The sequence below is a fragment of the Haemaphysalis longicornis genome, unplaced genomic scaffold, assembly GCF_048455015.1.
Source record: "Haemaphysalis longicornis isolate Haplotype H1 unplaced genomic scaffold, Haemaphysalis longicornis Haplotype H1 scaffold_4, whole genome shotgun sequence".
Taxonomy (NCBI): Eukaryota; Metazoa; Arthropoda; class Arachnida; order Ixodida; family Ixodidae; genus Haemaphysalis; species Haemaphysalis longicornis.
Genome location: NW_027526361.1, coordinates 44,183,633 through 44,209,698, shown reverse-complemented (window position 1 = coordinate 44,209,698; position 26,066 = coordinate 44,183,633). Strand labels below are relative to the sequence as shown.

Here is a 26,066-nt window from a genome sequence, read left to right as displayed (position 1 = left end):
GCGAATCAGAATAGGAAATGAGGGGCTCGTTGAAAATAACACAGAAATAAGGGTTGGCAGTCGAGAAAACCTCGGAAAGCAAAGGGGAGGATGTGGTAGGTCATTAAAACAGATTAAGAATTTGGAAAGAAAGAAAGAAAGTGAAGAAAAAATGCCCGCCAGGTGGGATCCGAACCCACGACCTCCAGAATACCGGTCTGGTGCGATAACCACTACGCTACCGGCGGGGCGATTTTCCCATTCACTTTCTGGGGTATTTATGTTAGGTATGTTTGTTTCCTGTGCTTGGGGGTGGTAGCCAGCGCCATTCGGACTAATCGGGGTGAAGGGGACCTTCTTTTTAACCCCCGGGTCGTGACTCGAGTGTCTACGACATGTCCAGAGTGGTCGACCAGCTTTGAACCCTCTTAAGCTCCCTTTGGCAACAAGACTGCCAGAACAGAGGCCCTCGCTATGCATGTAGCGAATCAGAATAGGAAATGAGGGGCTCGTTGAAAATAACACAGAAATAAGGGTTGGCAGTCGAGAAAACCTCGGAAAGCAAAGGGGAGGATGTGGTAGGTCATTAAAACAGATTAAGAATTTGGAAAGAAAGAAAGAAAGTGAAGAAAAAAATGGCGCTGACTACCACTGGCTACCACCGAATGGCGCTGGCTACCACCCCCAAGCACAGGAAACAAACATACCTAACATAAATACCCCAGAAAGTGAATGGGAAAATCGCCCCGCCGGTAGCGTAGTGGTTATCGCACCAGACCGGTATTCTGGAGGTCGTGGGTTCGGATCCCACCTGGCGGGCATTTTTTCTTCACTTTCTTTCTTTCTTTCCAAATTCTTAATCTGTTTTAATGACCTACCACATCCTCCCCTTTGCTTTCCGAGGTTTTCTCGACTGCCAACCCTTATTTCTATATATATATATATATATATAAGGGTTGGCAGTCAAGAATTCCAAGGAGAGCAAAGGGGAGAATGTGGTAGGTCATTTATTATCGTTGAAACAGGTCGTTGAAATACGACCTCCAGAGTACGCGTCTGGAGCGATGACCACTACGCTACCGGCGGGGCGGTTCTCCACTTTCTTTCTGCCTTTCAAAATTCTTTATCTGTTTCAACGATCATAAATGACCTACCACATTCTATTGCTCTCCTTCGCATTCTTGACTGCCAACCCTTATTTCTGTCTTAATTCAACAAGTCCCTCATTTCCTATTCTGTTTCGCTATATATATATATATATATATATATATATATATATATATATATATATATATATATATATATATATATATATATATACGCTTATGTGGGCCCCACATAAGCGTCATGGACCGCCACGAATACTTACTTGCATGCTTACTACTTCATGGACATTATCCCGTGCTCCTTCCCATTCCCATCATAATCCCATGAAAGTGGAGTAGAGTCGTGGTCTCATTTTTATAACGCGCGCGTCCAGTTAGGTTATGAGAAACCCCCTTTTTTTCTTGCTTGTGTAGAGTGTAGACTTACACTCGCGTTCATTCGCTTGGACAACCAAAGTTCGGGCTAAATTGGGCGTCTCACCTAGTAGCTAGTTTTAGTGAATTCCTTTCTCTGTCCTCGCTTAGCGCTGTTTTTAGTCGTATTATTGCGCACATTGCCGCCGAGCAAGAGAGCGATGTTTTGCTCAGTGAAATTTTTGTCCGCTTTGTGAAGTGTAAAGCACAAAAACGCCATAAACACCTGGCCGAAAAAATTTGACGGGGTGATACGGTACCTTGATTACTAGCTGTTACCCCAGCAATAGGGACCGTCGTATACTCGTAGTGACTGTCGTAGTGACAGCATACTCTTTTCTTCAGCAAGCCGGTGCCATATAATACAAATTCGTTCTTGCAAGAAGCCAGTTTGGTGGTACCGGAAGCGGACGCAACAATGAACCAACAGTGCACGCGACCGCTCTAGCCGCAGTATCCAACGCGGTCTACTGATTTCTGCCGTATACGGGTATGGACAAATGAGCTGTATATAACAATGCAGTTTATGCATCGCTTATGCGTATGTCTTCCGCTCATTTTTCGCGTGTTAGAACCACGACCCGGAGGTCATTACATCCTGGTCTGGCCAGCTACACTCCCACTCCACTCCTCGTTAGCGTCCACCCTCCAACATTTCCGACGTTCGATCAAAACAGCAACCTTATCTCTGCGTAGAGGTCCCCGAGAGCAAGGAGGGTGAGAAGTCAGGTTCTTCTTTCGAGACAGGGCCGATCGCCGTCTCTGTAGTGAGAAGGCCAAAAAAGAACATAGAAAAGATAGTAATGAGTATTGGGTAACATGTGCACGTAAGACGGTGAAGGACAAATGGTGATTGATGCGGACAGCACCTCAGTTCTTAAGCTCTGTATGGATGAGCAGGATGCCGCACTCGTGCCTGCCAGGCTCGCATAACTCGGATACAAGGTGGCTGAAGCCGCCTGGCCTAATGTAATAGAGGGCATACGCCACTCGCGTGAACGAACCTTCTCTGAGAAAGAGATTGACATAAGAGTGAAGATTGACATATCTGGAAGATGGATGCGGATACACTCGAATGAACCCGCTGCTTGAACCAGGAAACCGATTACTGAACATTCGTTTATTTTAACAAGGAGGAAATCCAAATTGATGGTCAAATAACGCAGAGTTCGAGGTAGGTAGGTAGGTAGGTAGGTATAACATTATTTGACAAGAGTGGCTGCCTCAAGGCGGCCGCCGATGGGGGTGGTCCCTTCTTCTCGGGGCCCAAACCAGGCCAGCACCTCCCGTCCTCGGGCCACTATGGCCTTGTGGATGTTGATGGAGGGGCTGGACCTGAGGATCTCCCATCGCTCTTTTGGGGTGGGGGGAGGGGGTTGGTATGACGGGTAGTGGTGATTTTAGCGAGGTGCATTCAGCAACTACGTGACATAGCGTTCCTTTTGCTTGCTGGCAGAAAGGGCATGTGTCCTTGTACTGCTCTGGGTGCATACGGTGCATTAGGGTTGGGTGTGCTAATGAGCCTCCTTGGATTCGTCTTAGTATTGATTGATCTACCCTAGTTAGCGACCGGTGGGGCTCTGGAAGTGTCTGTCTATTCTCCCGGTACACGGAAATGATCTCTTTGTAACAGGTTTCGGGTGTCGGCGCGTCTGGGTGTTCCCTCTCGTGTGACCGGCCGCCGTGCCATCTCTCGGGCGTGGTAGTCAGCGACTGTGTAGTGGACTAACGAGGAGTGTGAGGGGGCCCATATGAGCTCTACCGCGTTCTCTTGTGGCTTCCTGCTTCTTAAGATTCTAGCTGCCAATGAGGAGATCACTCCTCCTCCATAGTTACTGTACGCTTTCTTGCTATCGGTGACCACTGTCCTCACTCCTGTGTGGAGTAATGTCATGGTGATATCTGCTTCTTCCGCTATATTGATTTATTTGGTCCTGATTGATGCTGCGTTGACTATGTTGTGTTTGGTTGTTACTGCTGTTGCCGCCTTGTCACTTCCGTGTACTGTTGATGCGTCTGTATAGAGGACGAAGGGGGGGGGGGGGGGGGCTGTCTTCTAGTCTAGTTTCTAGGGCTCTTGCTCTTTATTCCCGTCTTTCTTCATCTTCTCCCGCGGTGTCATGTTGCGTGGAAGGGGTGTTTCGTCATGATTGTGTCCCGCCATTTGTCGGTTATGGGCGAGTTTGTCGGTGTAGGCTCTGATTTCCATCCGATCTTTTGGAGGATTCTCCTGCCGTGCTCGGTGCTGCTGAGACGCATTCTTTGGCCTGAGAGGTGCGCCTCCACGAGCTCGTCCAAAGTGTTGTGTACTCCCATATCGTACAGTCTCTTGGTGGATATGCAGATGGGAAGCCCCAGAGCTTGTTTAGTGGCTTTCCTAATAGTGGTGTCGATTTTATCTTTCTGAGTTTTGGTCATTTGGAGGTATGGTGCAGAGTATATGATCCTAGATATTATGAAAGCTTGGACCAAGCGTACCGCGTCATCCTCCTTGATTCCCCTGTTTCTCCTGGCCACTCGTCGCAGCATGCCGATGACTTGTTCAGCTGAAGTTAAGATCTTGGATACGGCCGCGTCTGCTCTACCGTCGCTCCTGAGCAGTAGCCCCAGTATTCGACATTGTTGTATTGGCTTGATCTCGATTCCATCCACTTGCACCGTGATCTGGCTTGTGGTCTTTTTGCTGGCGCCAGGCTGGACTACTAAGAGCTTGGACTTTTGGGGGCACAGCTCAGGCCGCACGACTTGGCGTATTCGTGCACCGTCGTCGCTGCTGTCTGCAGAGTTTCCTCCATCCACCCCTTAGATCCTGCTCTGCTCGTCCACACCGTAATATCATCGGCGTAGAAAGCGTGATCTAGGCCGTCGATCTGTCCCAGGAGCTTCGGCAGGGGCAGAAGAGCTCGGTTGAATAGCAGGGGCGAGATGACGGATCCTTGAGGTGTGCCCCGCTCTCCTAATGTTGTTGGGTCCAATTGTGCTTTTCAGATGGTGATGACTGCGGTTCTGTCTTCCAGGAAGCTCTTGATGTAGTTAAAGGTTCTTTGTCCGCACTTTGTTGCGTTTAGGCTACGTAGGATACTGGCGTGTGTTGCATTATCGAAGGCCCCCTTCAAGTCGAGTGCGAGGATGGCCCTCGGCCTTGCTCTTGTCGCCTGTTTAACCACCAGCTCATTCAGGTGGATCACGACGTCTTGCGTGCCTAGATGTTTCCTAAAGCCAAACATGGTGGCCGGCACCTGCTCTGTGGCCTCCAGGTGTTTCTGAAGACGCTGCCGGACCATCCTCTCCATTACCTTTCCTACACATGATGTTAGGGATATAGGTCTTAGGTTCTGCGTGGATGGTGATTTGCCAGGTTTATGAATGAATTTGATGTTTGCCGTGTTGTATTCTTTCGGTAATGTTCCTGTTTTCCACGCCGTGTTTACATGTTGCAGTAGCTCTGTTGCTGTCCGGCTACACATATTTGATAGCAGCTTATACGTAATGGCGTCTTCTCCTGGTGCAATTTTCTTGTTACTTGAATCTATGGCTGCCCACAATTCAGAGATTGTAAAAAGTCGATCGAGATCTTCATTAGGAATTTCCGTGTATTCCTTCATGGGTGGGTGTGTTCCCTTTTCTGTTTGTAGATATTTGTCCTGTAGGTCTTTGAGCAGCTTGCTTTTATCCTCGTCATAATTGTAATGTGTGCTGCGGCTATGGCGGGGCATGAACAGCAGGTAGTACAGTTCGGCAAATAGCAAGGATCTGAGCAAAGATTTATTCGGCTAACGTAGGCAATAAGAGCGTGTTTCTCTGCTTCTGTGCACTCGTGACTACTGTCGTGGTCGTTCAGCCTTCGTTCGTTACAGGCGAATATTAATTTTTTAGGTGTAACAATTGTAAGCGGACTCCATTCTGGCATAGGACCAGGATATGATTCTGCCTGCATGTCCGCTTTCTTTGGCTGCTGACACGAATTTTTCTGCGGAATGTATTGTGGAGAGTCAGATCCGCGGCTTCAACAAGAACAGTTAATAATTACGACAAGGTGCACATGTAAATAAACGTGTGGTCTGTCAATTTAGTAATCGCGACGTCCTTTTGAACGTTCCTTAATTATCACCGCGTTAGAGGTTGATAAAAGAGATATACAGACCCGTGGAAACCGGGTAGATTTCGGTATAAAGAAGAAACTCGCTCGATTGTTGGTTCATTAATATTTTTTTTCAAGCTGCCGTCGGATAGTTATTATATACTGCATACTTTTAAAACCCATGCACAAGACATAAGCTCACCTCGTTAACAGTTTTACTCTACTATGATACGCTTCTGATGTGTTATTTATTTACTCAACGCCGTGCTCTTTTCTCGAGGGATAGATGAACGTCGAAGCCGAGAAAAAGAAGACGAGTGGGGTGTCATTCGGCTAGGCGAATTCGTGATCCAACCTTGAGAAGCGCAGCTGCCAGATGGTAGGTCGCTTGGTCGTGGTGGAACTTCACCGGCGAAAACAAGCGATGCGGCCCTGCGTGAGCGGCGACAACAGCCGCATGGGTACGTGGGCGGCTGTCATCGGCGGGGCTGGTGCAAGGACCTCGGGCGGGGGACCCTCCAATAGGGACTCGTGCGTCCCCGGACACGTGACGTCGGGACTCTCACGAGGACGTTCCCACCGAGGCACAGCGCGCGGGCAGACCGGCTGTTTCTCGTACACACGTCGTCGAGCTGTCCGTGGCTCGCTTCATACCCTGATGATGCCTTTGCGCCTGTGTTTCAGGCTTGCCACACTGTTGGGCGCTCCCTGCCGTCTTCCCCGACCCGTCCAGGTCGCTGGCTGGCTTAAGAGAAAGCACGTACAAGGTCGTTCCTGTATACTGGATGCAATCACCATCATTATTATCATTATTGGGATCAACGTTTTAATTTGCGTCTTAGTAGTAATAATTTCCTAATTTTTTTTATTGCGCCATTTTGCCACAGGGCATAGGTAGCAGGAAAACAATGGACAAAACAGGACAGGGGTACGACAAAGAACGAAAGCAAAAAAGAAAGAAAGAAAATTTTCCTCATTTATTATTCAAATATCATTTGGTATCGCCTTTATAGTTTTCATTCAATTAATGAGCGTTGACGAGCTAAACCCGAGATTTCGCTGAGGAGTAGGAGTGAACACTTCTAGTGGCATCACTATCACCGCCACGTAAGCGCCCATCACGTGCCCATCCTGCAACCTTCGAGTAGCGGGATTTCAGAGCGTTAATACAGGTATGAGCAAGACGTCGGTCGTCTGTGCGTGCCATCATAATCGAGGCCTGCCTTTAAAGGGTGCTTCACAGCACGCACACGTATGCTGTAGTGAAGGCAGCAATACGGAGTTACCAGCGAATTCTGTTTATAACATTAAGTTAGAAATCTAACGCCAATTCATCACAAGTTGTGGTGAAGGAAGCACAAGTCACAAGTAAAGCTAATGCTGAATGCTCGCATGACATACGTGGGACAGTATGCCGATTTTTGTAAGCATTGCATATTTTGTATGTTGAACAAATACAGGAACTATTTATCCGCGTTCAGCTTCACTGTATACATACAGGTTGTAAACACGCACGTGGCTACGAACAGTTCCCCCTATGTACTTAGCGGGGAGAAGTGTGTCTATACGGGGAAACGGCGCCAGCCGCCACCGACCGTCCGAGATGCTCGATACATGTGGTCGCGAAGGAGCGAATCTCGCGTTGATGCAGGCCGGAAGTAAGCGTTCCTCCCCCGAGGCGCCGCGATAAGGAGAGCGTGGGAAATGAGCAGAGTACGTCGTTACAGCTGGGAGACGAGGCGCTTTCTTCCCCGCAGTTCCTTTCCTGCGAAGCCGCCACTGCTGTTTCGACGCCTGGCGTGCTCACGCTTTTTCGGTCCGAGCCACACGTATGAGCGCGATCAGGCAGGCTCCTGCCGCTCGGTGTGCCGCGCATCCTTAAGCGAAGGCGCGTATCGAAAAGGCTCGCGGCGGTGTTTTTCTCCCCAGAGACTGTGATCTCCGTGACAGTAGAGCGGCTGCGGCGCTTTCGCTCTGCTTTTTCCTGTAGCGTTTTATCGGTGAGTGCCGTAAGAAAAGTGGCCCAACATGTAACCAGGTGTCGGAAAGAAATGTGTTCGCGTGAGTAAGGGTCATTAGGCGGTACCAGCGGCAAATGAAACACTAGAATGGTGTCTTGAAGAGGGGCTGATTGAGGAGATTCATGTTTTCAGTATCAACCCTGAAGTTTGGTGACCGCAGTGTCTTCAACTATGGTCGCACGTAGGCCACACTCTATTCATTTAAATGCTCCCGTGTCAGGGAGCAAGCCCTGTCGCGAGTGTAAGCTGAGCTGTTCGGTTTGGCTACCCTTGGCTACACCCAGAATATCAAAAATTCGTAAACGCCGCCCACGCCCTTGGAATGGTTCGCAAGTTGTATGCCCCCAATCCACCACTCGCTATTCCCACTCTGCTACAAAAAGACCGGCTGCATTACGCCATCTAATTTGGATATGCCCTGAAATTCTCCCGATGCAGATACTTCACACCTGTTGTTGCCTATAAAGTTGCATCGTTTATGGTTTAATACAGAAAGCGTACTGGTTTGCTTGCATTCTAATGCAAGTATCTTCGGATGCATGGCCGATGTACCGTCGCTTTCACGCTAAACCGAAACCTAACGAGTAGAAGCGCCACCGTGTAGTCTTTTATAGTCAGTGGACACTGCAGCCTGCGATCGCTTGATAATAAAGTGTCCGTTTCGCAAGTGAACCTTCACCGCGCATGAGTGAGAGCGCGCTGGGGTTTATGTGCGATCAGCTTGATTCACCTCCTCAGCCTTTTTCACCTGGCCCTGGTAGACTTTTACGGGCTGAGTTTAGGTACTTTGGATAAACTGATTTTCCAGGCTTGTGATCTACATACCCTCTGGTGTAAGTTTTTTCGCATCTATATCATTGTAAACAGACGGAAGCGGTGACATTACTATTTCGTTTTTTTTTTATTTCGCTTCATTGACAGCGTTCGGTGCTAATTACTCTTACTGATATTGATTCCACTCACACATTATATTTTGTCACTCGCCATCAACATCTTGTTCCGAGATGACCGTCAACAATGTCAACCGCCGTCAATATGTTTGCGAATAAATTCATCGATTCTCCAATTTACGAAACCAAATTTTACGAATTTCCACAGTTAACGAGCAAGTTAAGCATTCTCTGCAGTTCCGCCTAGGCTTAATACTTTCTTCATTTTATGAAGTCACCGTTTTAACAAAATAATTCGTGTGTAAAAGTGACATCGTCAAATCAATTTTCACTCGTATTTCAGCCGACCGGGTCTGCAGCGTTAAAGACCGGTAAAGCACGCGTGACACGCCACTCCAGTCATCAGGTGTGATTAACGGCTCCACGAAGATGATTGCGTTGCGCTAAATAAGAAGGCTGCCGCGCAGCGAGGAGTTCAGCCGCTCCCACCGTGATAAACGACCTACGTGTCCTTCACGCAACAGTGTATAACACGCGCATACGCACGCGCATACGGCAGCCTCGTGATAGATCGTGCCCTCACTGTCGATGACCAACGGTGTTCGTTACTGTCAGCCTCGGCTGTTATGCTCGTTCCGCACGCTGCCGCTACGCGATCGAAAAAAACTTCCGCGCGAATAAAGGCGACTTTAGAGAACACCGTCGTATCATCTATTCGACAGCGAAAGCTGTCGCTGGTTTGTTATGGGGCGTACTTCTTTCTCACGTTGTGCCTGCGTCGCCATGCGTGACATCCCCACGCACACTTGACACGGCTTCTTACTATCCGGAGAGCCCACAAGCACACACACGACACTTGCCAATGCTCGGAATTTTGTTTGAAGTGTCAGTTGTAGGCGGAATGCAGTGTATTAGTGTGTTCTTGACGCCTTGGAGTCCTTGCCAAACCGTTGGGTAGTAGAGGTATACAGCTTTGCTGTAAAAGTATCTTGTCTTTGAAGCACGAAGCTCTCCATCGCGAGGCGTAAACGAGTGTCCCCGTGTTCTTTTAGTACGCGTTACGAAGCGCTCCAGTGCGAGCCGTAAACGAGTGTCCCGGTGTTTTTTTTAGTACACGTTACGTTCTAGCGCGAGGCGTGAACGAGTTTCCCGGTATTTTAGTACTGTGACTACAAGAGATGAACGACAATTACGACGACGACGACAGGAGACGCCAACACCCCCGGCCCCTAAGAGGCTTCGCCCCTAAAAAAAATGAAGAGCAACCGCGCACCGTACCGATACCGAAGCGAAATTCCCGTCTGCGTGTCCGCTGGCATCAATCGGCTCATGAGAAACTAGGCAGTTTTAGCATATCGTTACCGTGTTTACGTTACCGTTTACCGTGTTTGCGGGAGTAGACTGCGCAGCGCGAGAGTTACCGCGAACGGTAACTTACCGGCACAGGCTTCACCGTCGCCAGCTTCCGGTAACACGGGAAACGGTAACGCAAACCCGGTAACGATATGCTAAAACTAGAGACTGTCGACAAGTAGCTTCACATGCTTACAACTTTACTGAAAAATGCGTTGTACCAAACAAAAAGAGATTCACTGTAAAGCAACAGCGGGAGATTTTTCGGTTCGCCCTACAGCTTTTTTGATAAGGATAGCTCTTGCTTCTTGATACTTTAGACTGAATAAAAAGTGTGCTTACCTGCCGTCTGCTGGGAAGCGAAAAAAATTTCGCTGCGCTGTTCCTCCCCGAGTTTTCGCACCACGCAATAGCGCAGCATGCCTTGTGAAATTTTCTCGGTTTCTCTGACATTTTTAGCCCGTTCACACTCACCGACACCAAAATTTTTACCTTCAAGGCATACTACAAAACTTCTACACGTGCACACACGCAGTGAAAGCGGCAGGAGCAGAAAAACAGGATGGCAGGAGAAGAGATAACAGCGAAAGCGCCGCCCGTCGGCACAACGAATGAAGCGAATAAATAAATAAATAAATATAGTGTACAAAAAGAAAATAGGCAAGAACACGTTTGATTTCTATACTTTATTGCTGCGTGTGTAGGCCAAAAAATGCCACATATGCAAAATTTGTTGCATTTTCGCTTGTCTACCAGCGTCATGGCGACACTTTATTTCCAATACCGAAACTAGCCGAAGTGTCCGGCCCCTGTTGCTACTCCGTGCTGCGGGGAAGGATGGCCTGTCTTACAATGGCCCGCGCCGTTACTGCAGAATGGAGCCCACTGCCCACGCGCAAGCAAGATGCGTGCGTGCTGGGCGGCTCGCGCGCGACCGGCAGCGTGACCGCGCATCAAGCTACGGCGCAGTGGCGCGCTCGAAGTAAGGTCAGCGGCCGCGTTGCACGTGGTCTCCGGCGCCTCGCTGGCTGGCTGCTGATTCCCGGCCGACCAGCTGCGCGGCCCGTGATTGCGCCGCGCCTTCCGCTTCCCGACACGCTGCCGCCGATTGTTAGGACAGTTGTTGCGTGAGGGGCGCTGCTACGCGCGTGCCTACGAGCGTCTGCTCCGTCCCCCGCACTCAGTGTGACCCGCCGCCGGGAAAAGGGTTACACGAGTGCACCCCCGTCCGCGCTACTGCGCCACGCTGATAGCGGAGTCGCCTCTGTGTTGTCTACGGCGGTGGCGTGATGTTACGTGTCACGCGGCCGCGTGGGCGTGCCGGTTTGCTTTTCAACCTGACGGCTTCGGTGTGCTGCGCGGCGCGCCATACGCCTCCTGAGCCTCGAACACTTCGCGGGTTGCTCGTAATCGAAAGGGAGCGGAACCTGTCGACGCGGAATGACGCCCGTAGAGATTGGGTGGACAGCGTCGGCGATCCAGGAGCGTGGTTTAGGGGAACTTGACTGCGCGAAGGACGCTGATCTTGGACGAGCGAAAGGTCGACCAGATGAGGAAACGAGCGCCCCTGCTATTTACGGCACGTCAACTATGCGCCTGTGTTGGGAAGGGCACGTCACGCGTGTGAAGGACAACCGGTGGACCATTCGTTGAGCGGAATGGCTTCCAATGGACCGTAAATGAATTAGGGAAGTACCACGGACTTGGCGGAGTGATTAAATAACAAAACTCGTAGGGGCAAAGAAAGGACTCGATGGAAGTGGCAACGGAAATCTTTGGGAGAGGCCTTCGTCCTTCAGTGAACACGAAAGGTTGTTGATGATGATAATGGTGAACTACTACTGAGCGTAATACGAGCTGTGAAGAGCGAAACGAATCTCGTAACAAAAAACGGCGAAGGCATCCCCCTGAAAGTCGTTTTGACCCTTCTCTCTCTTCCCCGCACCCCACCGTCTTTAATCGTCGTTCACCGGAGTAGCATAAGCAAGGGTGTATGCCACCAAACCCCCAGCTTTTCTACCTGTCTCTGACCAACGCTCGCTTTAGACAGCCGGCGCTGAGTGGTCACCGGCTGATCAGTTGGAGCCAATTCACCGTCGTGGCGAGCGGGAGGCTCAACCGAGTAGTAACCCGTGGCTGTGACGTCCGTGAGAGTTGCGCTATCTCTTGGTGCCAACGTCTGAAGGAGGGCTACCGAAGCGGAACTACAAAAGCCGGCAGCAACCTTGCTGCAGCCTTGTGAAATTTCCTGTTCAGCCCTTAGTCAACGTAATGCTCTTGCGCGCACGTGCCTCCAATATGAAGCCGGATTCCCTAAAATGATCGGTTACAAGAACGTCAGAACTACTTCATTGTGCATTCGACTCGACAGCCCCTACTGATGCATACTCGCTTAGCAGTGATTAATTACTATGACGAACCTCCGCTCAAGTGTGAATGATTCGTCTTCGCGGTGCACCCATTCCAACTAAACGTTCTACGTTTATATAGATTGGTAACGTAAGCGTTAATAGCTGCTGCACCCCTCCTTACCCTCTTCCCCGCACACAATGCGGAAGTTCATGTTCTTCTGCTATCGATTGTTTGGTTCACGTTTTTAAACGATAAAATGCTTATTGCGGAGGACTAAGGCGTGGGGTATGGTATTCGTGTGTGTCGCGTTACAACGATGCCGGGCGCATAAGTGAGCCAGTTCGTAAGAACCTAATTTTAAATATACATATAATATAATGCGCGCGCACGTACGCGCACATGCACGCACGCAGACAGACAGACGGACGGACGGACGGACGGATAGCCAGATAAGGCCGTCACGCAACATTGTCGTTATATGGCTGTAGGGACAAAATAGATCGTACTGACTACGGTGCACACCCCAAGCCAAGTCGCCGCGTCATAGACACGCAGAGGTCTCGAGACGCACGCTGTATACTCTGAACTCAAGCGGGAAGCTGTATGGAACTGAAGTGGTGTATGCCAACTTCATTTGTGTGCGCGTTCGGCCCCGTGCGTACAACGCGCTTCGGTGGCCCGGCGAAACTCCTTCTTTCGCGGCTCTTTTATTGTCGTGGACTGGGGGAGATTTATGGCGTCCTGGTGCGAAAACGCGTGCTTCCACCGGAGAGGTAACGGCGGTGATAAGGGGTGGGTATATAAGCGCCAACGCGCACGCAAGGTCCACCGAGCGTTCCGCACTGACAAAAGCCGTAAATTTTGTCTTATCGATTGCGTGGGTTTAAGAAACGGTGCAATGATTTCTTTCCTTGGAGCTGTACGTGTTCAGCGATATCGTAGCAAATCTTGCCCATGCGTGCATGTGTGAACGTACGAGGGCCGTTCATGAGAGAGAGAGAGAGAGAGATAGAGAGTAGACGTTTATTGAATAGACAAGGGATAGGTTTGGTTTGATGATTTTAAGAGGTGACCTCAGTCCAAGACGCCTTAAGCGGGGTGCCGTCGACAGGCCTTTGCGCCAGCCGCAGCCGGTCGTCCAGGCCTGTGCTCTTCAGTGCTCGCCCACAGAGTTCGGTAGTGGAGAGGTGCAGATTGGGGGGAATCAGTGGGGATTGGCCACACCCGCCTACCGTACGTCGTAAAGTTCCGGGTTCTCCGGGAGTTAAGTGCGTTTTCATGTCCGTTGCTTATTGTCTCTTCGTCTTCATCCCAGACCTCTACGAAACCCTGCGTGTACAATTCTGTTCCCGGACGCCATTTATCTCGAGGAAGTCCGCGTTAATTTCGGTCCGGCCCGCCCTGCCTTTCCGGGTAAATGTGAAGCAGCCGTCGATCTTCGAATGTGGCGAGGACGACACCAGAGCTCTGAGGTAAAGCGAACAGCGTGATGGCCAAAAATCATCTGAGATGACCACTCAGTGGTGGTGCGAACTTAGGCGTCAGGGGAACGTATTATTGGCTAAATTGATTGATTGATTGATTGATTGATTGATTGATTGATTGATTGATTGATTGATTGATTGATTGATTGATTGATTGATTGATTGATTGACTGACTGATTGATTGATTGATTGATTGATGAAGGTGCTGGCATTTGTAATTGACCGAAATTTTTTGCTTTGCCGCTTTATCAGTCCTTGGCAGTCCCCTGTGTGTCTGTCCTTTCTTCTGGCAACCCATGGCCCATACGCTTGCCTCTGGCTGCGAACATCACCTATCCCATATATCGCGGATGCAGGATCCCAGAACGGCAACTAACGCAATAAAAGAAGACGAAAATTTACGTGAAGACAAAAATTCACTCCCCTGCCTCCTTTTCTCCTGCACAACGAACTACCGTTGTTGATGGGCAAAAAGGCCTGCTGCAGACATTGGGGCGTCAGTAAAGGGGTGCAAAAAGGGATCTTGTACCCACCTCCCAAGCCACACCAGCACAATTGCGCTCCCCCCCTACCCCCCCCCACCCCCCCACCCCCCCCACACACACACACACTATGTAACGGGTTTGCCAACTCAAGATAAATTCCTGCCGGCGCTCATGGGTGCAGAAGACTGTAAGGTGGATGGACACACGCAGAGTTCTAGACACGATCTCGGCTTTACTTATGTATGCATTTTCGTCCATTGGTGTCCTGATAAGAACTCACACGCAGTGTTGACGGTGCTCTCAATTCTTGGTTACTAACGTTTGCGGCAACAGGCGGCACACGTCATCGTGGGAGGCACGACGGAAAGACTGCTCCCCGCTGACTGGCCGAGATCAGCACGCGTCAGGAGCGCAGCGTGGGAGGTCACGGTACCGGCGAAAAGTACAGGGTAGAAGAAAAGAAGAGGGGATCTTGGTGGTCGTCGAGGTGGCAGGCATCGCCGTCCTTCGTCGAGGCGCTCAGCCGCGTCCGCCGGACGTGCCGATGTTCGAAAGCATGTCCGCGGAAGGACTCACCTTCTTCCACGCACCGCTGCTGCCATTATGTGGAGGAACCACCGCCTGTTTCTCTCTGTGGCGCACCGCGTCCGACGGCTGTCCGTATCGTGAACGCCTCTTGTCGTGCAGGTTTGGAGCGCCTTTTAACAGAGGCTGTTGCGTGGAGATCCAGCAGTGATAACCGAGTTTCTGCCTTACCCTGTTAACAAAAGCCGCCTTTACGGGTCGCCTTCCGAGGGTGATGACCGCAGTAAGCGCAGGCTTTTAGCCTTGCTCACCTTTGTCGAGGTTGCGCTGCTGAGCACGAGGTCGCGGGTTCGATTCCCGGCCGCGGCGGCCGCTTTTCTGATGGAGGCGAAAAGCAAAAACGCCCGTGTGTACGAGATTTCGGCGCACGTTAAAGATCCCCAGGTGGTCAAAATTAATCCGGAGCCCTCCACTACGTCGCGCCTCATCGAGTGCGTTGCGTCGACGCGTTAAACCCCACAATCAATCAATCGATCAACCTTTGTTAATGCGGTGGGTTTGAATTTCATTTCGTCTATGTTTGTTAGCATCATAGAGGTATGGACGCCCAGTACGTTTTACTACTTACTATTAATAACTGTGATAGCTTTTGCTATAGGCGTGGCTTGTTGATTGATTGATTGATTGATTGATTGTAGGGTTTTAACGCGCCGACGCAACGCAGGCGATGAGGCGCGCCGTAGTGGAGGGCTCCGGATTAATTTTGACCACCTGGGGATCTTTAACGTGCGCCGAAATCTCGAACACACGGGCGTTTTTGCTTTTCGCCTCCATCAGAAAAGCGGCCGCCGCGTCCGGGAATCGAACCCGCGACCTTGTGCTTAGCAGTATGCGTGGCTTGTTAGTGCGGGCGTTTGTTACAAGGGAACGCAAATGCATGCACACAATTTTCGCGACCAAGCTTGGGCTGATTTTACTTCGCTTATGCCCCTCACCTTTCAAAGCACATATGTCCGAACAACGTTTGAGCGGAGTACGATTTTACAGACACCTGAAAGTTTTAAACGAAGTTGGTAATTAACGAAGACCAGCTCGAGTTACCTAATCTAAGCTGATTACACGTGCCTTTCGGTTCCCGTACTTTATATTTTTGTCTTATTTTTAGGCAGGGTATATGTACCTCCTATGCATACGGTGGCACCGCTGCGTAGTTTAGCACGGCTGATGCGCTGTTGTAGTTTTCTCATGGCTGCGCGTGTAACCAAGGAAGGTGTTCAGGACATCTAAAAAATGGCTGCTGCTTAACTCAGCTAACCTTAGATATGCAAAGCCAAAGCTTGGCTTAGTCTGGTTGAGTCTTGGTTTCGCTTGGTTAACGTTTGATGTAGCTGTTTTACCGACCACGGCTCAAAGCCGTTCGGTCCCGTGCAGCACTCACAGGAGGAGGCCCGACCTCGCTTTCATTCACGGCGAACGCGGCGTTCCTCTTCGCCGGGCGCAAGACGAGTCACGTAGCCCTGCAGACGACCCAGCGGCGCATGCGTGGGAGGCTGCGGGGTGGGTCGCCTGGCTATCAGCTGATCGGCCGCATCCGCCGCGGCTAGTTGAGCAGAACGACTGAAAACGGGGCCTTGTGCGCAACGCCGAAAGCGGGCCCGGCTGTCACGTGATGCGCTTAATAAAGGGGTGTGTCTGCGGTCAAAAGGTAAACTAGCGCATCTGCGGTGAAACCGCTGGACGAGAGTAGTGAAGCTTTGCTTTAAAAATGCGGTGTCGGTGGTGCTCCGAAAGCTCTCCGCCGACTCGCGGGTCGTCCCATTTATGCGCTTGCTGCGAAGACAACGGCAGGCTACGGCCGTACGGGGGCGCACCAGAGTTCCGCGCATTTCCTCCTCGTGTAGAGCTGATAATGTAATCTACGCGCGCACCGCCTAGCGATGCCAATCTTCCTTAGTCGTCTAGCGCACGGCCTATTTTTTAAGATAACAGGAGAGGCGCATTACTTGGATCTGATGAGACGCCAACTGGAAGCGACTCGTGCTTTCCCCGAGAATTTGAACGTGGTTAAGCGCCGATGCAAGATTGTTGCGATAGGTTATGCCAGTTAATTAAACCAATCAAGAGACGGTGCGTCGTCGCTATACAGATGCTATGTGCGGCGCGATCCATGGCTTGAGGTTTGGGAGGTGGAAACCTCACCGCTGCCAGTTGCTCTGCAGGCGTTGCCGCTGGAACTGATTGTAGCCCTATGTGGAAAGCACGGGTGATATCGCCCATACTATCTAGCCTGGAAGGATGTTTGACCAGCATACTTACCTTCCACAAAGCAGACGACAACGTCAACAATGTCGCGCTGTTGGGTCTCAGGTTTATTTTTCCTGATTACACAACGTGCCCTATTCCCTCGAGGTATATAAAAACAGTTCCGATGTGTTGCGTTTTAACAATATCGGCGCGCCATTGGACGCGCCGTTTTGTGAGCGATTCGAGAGCTTTCGCAGGCTTGGTGTACGCGTAATAAATTCACGCGACAAAAGGGCGGCTCCCGGGCAATGTCGACCTGTCAGTGCAAATCGTTAAGCAGAGCGCAGCAGCTGCTCCCGGTTTCTGCTGTCGGATACAGTTTGCGGAGCAGATTGAGCAACCAGTTCTGAGCTTTTAGTATCGTTCCCCGAAAAGCGCCGCGATGGCGGTCGGTACAGCACCCAGAACGGCTCAAAAGGGGGTCGAGGACAAGTAAGGGGAAAAGCAAGTTCTCACGTTCGCGTCTCGTCAGGCCGCTCTAATCACCGACCATGCCGCCTCCCGCCTGTGAGCTTTATCCATTTGCCTTCTACGTGCTGCGAAAATTCTGCTTGAGCCAGTCAGTGCGCTTTATTGTGTCCCGGTCAACGACCGATAGGTTTTACCTTGTTCGAATTGAGATTTCACGTTGTTCAAGCAGGTTTATAGATTTCAATACATCGCACTTAATCCCACACAAATCAGAGCCAGCCCACCAACTTCAGCGGGGACATATAAATCGAGTTGGTGAAACGTAAGAAAGTACGAAACCTTTAGGCGATTTTTTCTCTTTCCGTGACTTCAAGCAAGCTTTCCTCTTGTATCGGACGCTTGTTTATGGTCTAGTTAGCCTAGCCAGAGCAGTCATTTTGGATTCAGCAGCGTTGTGGCTGTCCAGTATGCAACTGCGAATTCGGCTAATCTGGCTGATCTAACAACTAATGACATATATCGTGCGTGCGTGTGCTCACTCGAGCCTAAGTCGACATTTGTTGCTGCTATTAACTCGCCTGGAAAAACACAAATCGACAGGTCTTTCGGTTTTTCTGAGCGATGCCGCTGGGAACGTCACGAAGGTCGCATAGGAGGAAAGGAATGGCCTGTCTTGGTGTGAGGGACGGCAGCGTTTAGCGCAAAGGAAAAATAAAAAACAGCAGCGGGGATTCGAACCCACGACGTCGAGTATGCATACATACGTATGTTAAATAGCTCATTTTCCGCAAATGAGCTATCACCGATTTATGGTTGATTGGAAGTCGCAAGGCCCCTAAATTTGCCTTCAATGTGAGCGTGCTTGCCCCGAAGGCACGCTGATTTTTCACCGTGCGTGCGGTGCTATAGAAGGCGGCGAATAAAATGAGCCACTTAGCGTTTCACGAGCTCCCTTGACCCGCTTTGTTTTAACGACAGCCTCTAAAGTTGTCGAGGACAGTAGGTAATCCGGCACGCGAATGCGAGAACAATGTGTAACAAGCAGCGTTAAGCCGAGTCACGTTGAAACCTTCCATTTGTTATTTTGAAAACTAAAAGCGCCGCCAGTGGAGGCCGTGGAGTCTGGTTTGCTTCGTGAAAAGCAGTCTGTCCCTCCACAACAGTAATCAAATGTGCACCACTAGTATGCAAGTGCTCGTCGGGGGGGGGGGGGGCTTTACCTGCCTGTTGCAACATGAGGGTAGGGTATAACACTAATAATTTGGTCACTGTGCTCACGCGTGACAAGGTGTGCAGTTTTCGTCGCCTAGTAGAGCAGCACACTTGGAGAACGGCGCACTATATTAGGCCGGCTGCTGTTTTTTATGTCCCTTAGTGGACGTTTTCCCGTTAGTCTACGACCTACGCAAACCAGCTGTGAGCACAGATGGAGCTGCCGTCGGGACGAGATACATATAAAATGGAGTGGTGGGGTAATGGCGCCGCACCCTTGAGTTATGACGATGTTATATTGTACAGCGGGCTGCAAACCCACTGCTAACATCTCACGGCAATTATTTAGCTGCAAGGGCATTGTCCCGGCGCATCTCCGACCGGTGAGGAAGCCTGGAAAAGATGGGACAAGGCGATGGGCGTGCCATTGGAACAGGTCGTTCGGTCGTTGGGTCCATTGGCGCTCTTTTTCCGGTGGTGTGGGCAGTAGAAACTGTCCCGGATGTCATCCGTTTCCGCTGACATATCGCACCGCGCACTGTACGTTTTTTTTTTCTTTCTTAGCCTTTAGCCGTTCGTTTCCAGCCGCAGCACTTTGTTTTTGTTTGTTGGCTTTGAAACCGCGATGTTTGCTTACTAGAAACGTGGTTGTTTGTATACAAACAACCACGACGTAATTATCTCTCCGTGTTTTGCTGTATAACACAATCACGCAGACATATGCGCGCTGAGTTATTTTGAAATCGCCGATAATCTATTTTTATTTGGCACTACCTTGAAATTTCAACATATGCCTTAAAATCCAGAATTTCAAGGAGCTAGTAAATAGGTTTTTGTACCAGTTGTCCGCCTGGCTGTACCAACGTAATTGCAAAACAGCATTCATCTTGCTCTAAACATTTCTTTCTTTGAGAGCTGTCTGAGTCGAATAACAAAAAAAAGCTACTCTTATACATTTTTTACCGCTCAGCACAAGGCCACGTATTAGTGCTATGACCCTGCATGGTAAACCGTGTCTCCCTGTACATCTACGCCTAATCCTTCTCACCTGATTTGTATTTGAATCATTGGCAACCTCGCACGCTTCAATTACACGCGCGCGACGGGGGTTACCAACCTGCTGGCGCGTGTTTTCGCAACTCTTACAGGGGAACGGCCGATCTGCTTTAGAATCACGTCGTGCCCAGCCTGGGCGTTTGGGCTGCAGCTGCATGCGCAAGTTATGCGTGATCGGAATGAGAAAGTCGAAAACTAGTGGACATACATAACGAGGCGTTCGTCCACCTCCTATCCGTGACGGCATCGGCTTTATACCCCGTATCCGACCGTTGGCTGGTCAGAAACGCAAGTGATCACGTATTCGGTGCTGACGTGTTACGAAATACAAACACGAAGGAATGCTATCGGGAGCTTTCTGACGTTTTTGGGTACCACATTTTCTTGATAGGACGCTTCCGTACGAGTGTCGATCTAGCCTGTAGAGGATGCCTGAAACTGCGCTCTCGTCTCCAGGTGCAACAATCTGAACAATGAATTTTCTTCGGCACCATTGTATGAACAATATTATGAGCTCAATATTTTGCGTGGATCAAGCAGTGGCCTTGAATGCGAACTGACTACATTGCACAACACTTGATAACTTTTCTGTCACTTGTCATCGAAGATATACATGCTTGACCGTGGCCCGTAGCGCTTGCCCGTAGCGCAGGTTTTATTTCAACACTTATCATAACTATTTAGTGGCTACTCCCTTTATAAATTATGGTGTAACCCGGTATATACGGTTCTAGCAGGCCATCGTGGGGCGTAAATTTTCGAAAAATTATTCCAGGTGTATACGTTCCGCTTAGTTCACTGATGGAAATCGTGAACCCTACAGAACAGATGCAACCACAATGAGGTGCGTACAGACTGGCCGCTTGACAGGCTTGGTTGGCAGGGACGTTATAGTTTGACGCACGCTGCCATACGTCCTCTCGCGCGCAGCTGTCTCGGGCACGACGCGCACTTGCGGGCCTCTTTTCTCACGCACCGAGATTTTTTTTTAAGAGACAGAAAAAAAAATAAAAGTAAAGAAGACTGAATCGTCGGCGGCGGCGAGGTGGAACGCACTGGTTACAGCCGTTTCTGGCCGTACGCGTAGAAACGGCCGAAACAGCTTGCGGCAGAGTAGTAGTATAATGGCGGGGCAGTGTTATCGTATTCACGAAATGGCCTTGTCGACGGCCGGTGGGCGCAGGAGGCCGGTAAAGAGAAAGTGGGCCAGTCAGCTGCTCCCAGTCTAGACTCGCGTTCACCTTATCGCATCTTGGACCTGCTCTCTCTATTGTGCGAGCCTTTCTCTTTTGCACGACTCCGGTTTTGCCACCGGTTGCCAGATATACGCGATGTAGGGGAAAGAAAAGTCTCTGGAAGAGCGGGGAAAGGCAGAGAAAAAAGAACCTGAGCAATTGAGAGGCGTGAGGTATTTGAAACGACGAGGCCTTCCTGTAAGCACCGGCCCGACATGGCTGCGGGGAAAGCAATCGTGGCGTAAAAGAGTGATCACCAGCGCCTGAAGTGCTTTAAAAGCTGTAGGTCACCTGGGGCGGTATTCTCGTGTTTGTCCGTTTAGAAAACGTCCGTTTTGCGTCCGTTTTATTGTGACGTACTTCCAGTCGTAGGCGGGATTTGGGTTGACTTTTGCGCAAATTTTCTTGTAAACACATTTTAAACGACTAAACCTATTTCAAACTATATATTATGTGTTTATTGCTCCGCCAGCGAACCAACAACAAGGCGACGAAAAATTGTCTGCTCCGAGAAGCCGCCGCTCATAGCTCCGCCGTGCTTGCATGGCGTCACATCCGGGTTTTCTCTTTTAGCCAATGAGGGCTTGCTCAGAACGGACACTTTTGAAACAGACACAAAACGGACAAAACAACGTTCAAGCTGTTTAATCCGCACATATCCGGTTAACCCCGCCCGGCCGACGTTTAATTGGTCAAAAACCTAAGAAAAAAAAATAGCATTTCCACTCCGTGGATGATGGCGAGGGTGCGGAGTACGGGGACTCGAAATGACATCCAACTTGCGCCCCGAGTGACATCCGATTTGCACCCCGACCGTCATTCGATTTGAGCCGTGAGTTGCACCTTGATTATTCCCTAAATGAAACGACAACTCACGGCTGAAATCGAATTTCGCTTGATTTTCGCTTGATAGTGGTGTGCGCACGCATGGACGCGGGGGAGATCCTAAGGTACTCCGCACCGTTACAGGCGAGGTAGTAAGCCGTTTGACTCTCGGGTACTAACTCACGGTCGTGGCCCAAAGATTAAGGCGACTGACACTAACTCTGTCTGGTCTACAAGACACAGACTCGAATCCTGCCGGTGCCTGTGTGATTTTTTGCTATTGTAAATGCTATGCGCACGGACGCGGACGGACATTGTGCGGTCGTAAGGTACTCCGCACCTAAAACTTGGTGCCATTCCACTCTCTGACGGTGGATGAAGTGGAGCTGATAGTAAGTTGTTAGTAAGTTTTAGCATCGCGGCTAGTTAAGCTAAAACTCTCTAATGACTCACAATCTGTTGATTGTGAGTTATAGGAGAGTTTTACTCTAAAAACTCTCTAAGTAACCCACAATCTAAAACTCTGTAATAACCCACAAAACTCTGTAATAACTCAAAACGCTACGGCGGTGGGTTACCGGGACACGACTGCGCATGCGCGCTAGTGGAGGGCGAGGAGGTCGCCCCTCAGTGAAACGAATGCGCACCTGTCCACTAGTCGCGTCTCCCCACCCGCCGTCGTAGAGTTAGCGGACGCTACCCGCTATGCTAAAACTCTATTAGTTGGCCACAACCGCGCCGTCGCGCTGGGGCGTCGTTCAGCGGGACTACAGCCACGCCGACGTCTTGAGTTTTCCTCCTCGCGATATTCGGGGTCCCGACGGACATCGCGCTTACGCTTGGTGTCCGCGATCTGGACGTGGCCGGAGGTCTCCTTCCGCCGCGTTCGCGTCCATTGCCGCCTATTCTTTTTACCTTTGTGGGCAGGCTTCACCGTGCTACACAAGATGAGGGAAAGCCAGCTTGCAAAGAACAAGCTTATGTCGAACTTCTTAAAGTGGGCTTCGTGTCTGAACACAAATGCATTGCTGTGAAGACGTTTTTTTTTTTTTTTTATAGGACAATATGCACTACCTTTTATCAAAATATGAATCGCCGGAGGTGAACAGGTGCCCGAAGGAAGAGGTCGAGTGATGAGGAAGAGAGCGGCTTTTCTTTAGTCTTCGACCGCAGAAAAAAAAGAAAAAAAAGAGAGAGGGAGCTGTTCGCCTATAACAGCTCCCCTGTAAACAGAAAAAAAAAAAAAAAACAGAAACTGCTCTGCGCTGTCACTGCCAGAATTGTGACGTATGTAGACGCGGCCCAGTCTCTACGTGGCCAATTCGCTGCTGCTTTCGGTGGTATTTTGTTTGCCGATGCATCTTCGTTCGGTCGAAGGGCGCCTTCACGCAAGACGAGGCTGCCGAAAGTGAACTAACATTAGCCATATCAAAATCTCTTACGGCAAGTGTCCTTACGCAGTAATTGATTTTGTACTTCGTATCCCCTTAGCGACACTCGAAGGGATGTCTCATATATTTTTAATATTTTCCTTAATAATTAAGCTACTGGAAGTAAAGGCAGCTTCAATTGTTTCCCGCCAGGCGCTAGATGAAGATGTGGATGCGATTATCTTGTAGCGTTATTAGAGCTGAAATTAGACGTGCCGAAGTAATCTAATCGCAGCAGCATTAGCTGCCACCAGTAGCTTACACATTTAAACAGTATGATTCGGAAAATGAACATAGCATAGGAGTGTATGCAAGTATAGCATGGTTGCATCGTGACAGATGATGCTACGTATACTGAGATACCAACAAAACTTGTTGAGCTAGTTGGTTCATGCTTATTGGAAAGACTAAAAGGCGCCTGTATGTGGTGTTTGTGTCTTACTTCGTCTCCGTCTGCTTAGCGCCCCCTTTTAGTCTTTCCAATGAGATACCAAGGCGTTGGACTGGGCTAGTTGGTACTTGTTCGAAATTTGGATTAAAAACCAGCGGTAAACGCAGGACACAGTTAGAAGAAAATGACGGGACAAGCCAGCTTGTCCCGTCGTTTTCTTCGAACTGTGTCCTGCGTTTACCGCTGGTTTTTATTCCATTCAAATACGTATGCTGATTTGTTGCGATGAGTAAAAGTGATCGGGAAAGCATTTCCCGCAACCGAAAAGGAGCAACAAACGCCGGCAAGCTTTCCAAGGTCAATATCGCCTGCACCAACAGCGTACATGCACGCGACAGCTTGTTGTTTCAAGCGACACTTGTGGCGTGTGCGATCGCCCCTCCCCGTAACTTGTTGTTTGGGGCTTCGGCCGAGAAGTGGAGGATGGCACAGGTCCCGTGTCGCCCCCCATTGTTCTTTCGCCGCTGACGGAATCTCAGACCCGTGCGCGACAGCTGATGCTTCCTGCTTCTCTGCGCCTTGTGTCGCCCCTGTATAGCCACATTCTCCGTCTCCGCGTGTGGCTATACGTTGTGCAGTGGCAATAGGTAAACAGTTGAACCTCGTTATAACGAACACTGATGTAGCGAATTATCGGCTATAGCGAACTAAATGCAAGCTTTGGTAGGTCGGGCTTTACTTCAATGACACTTATGCTTTTATAGTGAAACTGAAACCGTGAGACCTGCGCGCGGTTATGGATATAACGAAGAAATATTTGACCAGGGGTCTAAGAAGCTACTTAAAAAAAAAAACCCGTCGTCTGAAACTGCAGAAGTATAAAGGCACTTTCGTTCGTGGATACTGTGGAAAACTTCATCCCGCTCAGCGCTATATGAGTAGCCACCGGTCGAAGATCACATCCGTCATCAAACAAATAAGGACGCAGGCCTGATTTGACGAGTGAACTTTGTTCTGTTGTAATTTCACGTACTCATGTTCCAGTTCATTGAGATTGAAATGTAACAAGGAGAAAGGTGAATTCGAAGCCTAAAAAATGCATTTCTATATCAAGTATTTTTGCCAGAGCCAGATTTTCGATTTGTTAGAGCCGATTTTTACCTCTGCCTGCTGTTACAACGGATATCGGATATAACGAACTAATTTGCTGTCCCGATACTACTTCGTTATAACAAGGTTCGACTGTATAAGAATGCGCCGCGCATAGTAATAGCGTCACGCACTTGGCCTGCGATGTTCGTTTTATTTATTTTTTTCCCCAATTACGTTTCACTCCACATACGCGCAAGCGCGGAAAAGCGGGGTCAGCGAACAGGGCCGTCCGGAGGCCGATAGAAGGATTGAATGCGTCTAACGACCTGCCTCTTTTTGCGGAGATAGCAGGAAGGGTTTCCGCCCCTATCGGGGGAACGCAGCGCTGAGAAGGAAATGCCGAAGAACCCGGTTTTGTCGCCGCGATTAGGGGCTATTACGGCTCCGCCCTCCTAACGGCAGAAGGCGGGCGAGAGAGAGAGGGGGAGAGGGGGAAATGCGCCGCCGACCGCAGGGATCCGCTTTGAGGGTCGATCTGCCCGTCATGCGGGGTCATCCGCGCTCGGCGGGGCTTTATTTTGCCCTTCTCCTCTTATTCTCGGGATGCTGACTTATACTGCCGGTCCCGGTATCGCGGGGAAGATTTCCTGTTGCTGAACCAGAGGATCCGCTCGTGCACCACGGGCGGTCCGTTACTTGCCCTGAGATGGGATGTTCGATTTGTGATGGCGGAGAATGTCGATGTAATGTCGCGAGGAGCAAGTACGTACACCTGTCTGTGATACCGGCGCAAAGCAAAACTGCTCGATGGAAACCTGTGCGTTTTCACCCAGAAGCTAAGCAAGTTATTGTCCGAGAGTAACCGCATTACTACCGACGGATTTTAAGCAGGACGAAAGGTGATGCCTATTCGAGCCTAGTAAGTATCCGCTGATATACGTATTTTGCAGCCGTGTTACTCCTGTCAAGGGGGTGAACCATGACGCCGTTTCTGCAGCTGTCAGCAGTGACTGTGACCCACTGTTTTCTCGCGCTCTTGTCTTGAACGGTTGGCTTTTGGCTGACACTTGCTCTCATTTGATCAAAGCTGTGCACACCTGTTTCAAATCGGCCACACCTTGCTGCCGATGCGTGGAACACGAACAATATCCACTCTCACAACATTTCATTTCGATTTTTTCGCTGGATCGTGTTTTATCTTACTCTTTCGTCTTGTATTTCTCTTTTCTTTTCCTTGACCACCTTTGTCTTTTACTCTTGATTGATTGATTGATTGATTGATTGATTGATTGATTGATTGATTGATTGATTGATTGATTGATTGATTGATTGATTGATTGATTGATTGATTGATTGAAGGGTTTAACGCGCCGACGCAACGCAGCCGATGAAGGCGCACGTAGTGGAGGGCTCCCGATT

At 49.8% G+C, this 26,066-nt stretch overlaps 2 protein-coding genes across 4 annotated transcripts in view; one reads left to right on the top strand and one right to left on the bottom strand.

Moving 5' to 3' along the window:
• Positions 1-10,449, bottom strand: part of LOC144178611 (uncharacterized) — a 145,143-nt gene extending 134,694 nt beyond the window's left edge. The window contains exon 1 of the mRNA XM_077706591.1: positions 10,187-10,449. The gene's annotated coding sequence lies outside the window, so the exon portion shown is untranslated. The remainder of the gene's footprint in view (positions 1-10,186) is intronic.
• LOC144178612 (coronin-2B-like) overlaps positions 1-26,066 on the top strand; it is a 152,396-nt gene that overhangs the window by 50,120 nt on the left and 76,210 nt on the right. The window lies entirely within an intron of this gene.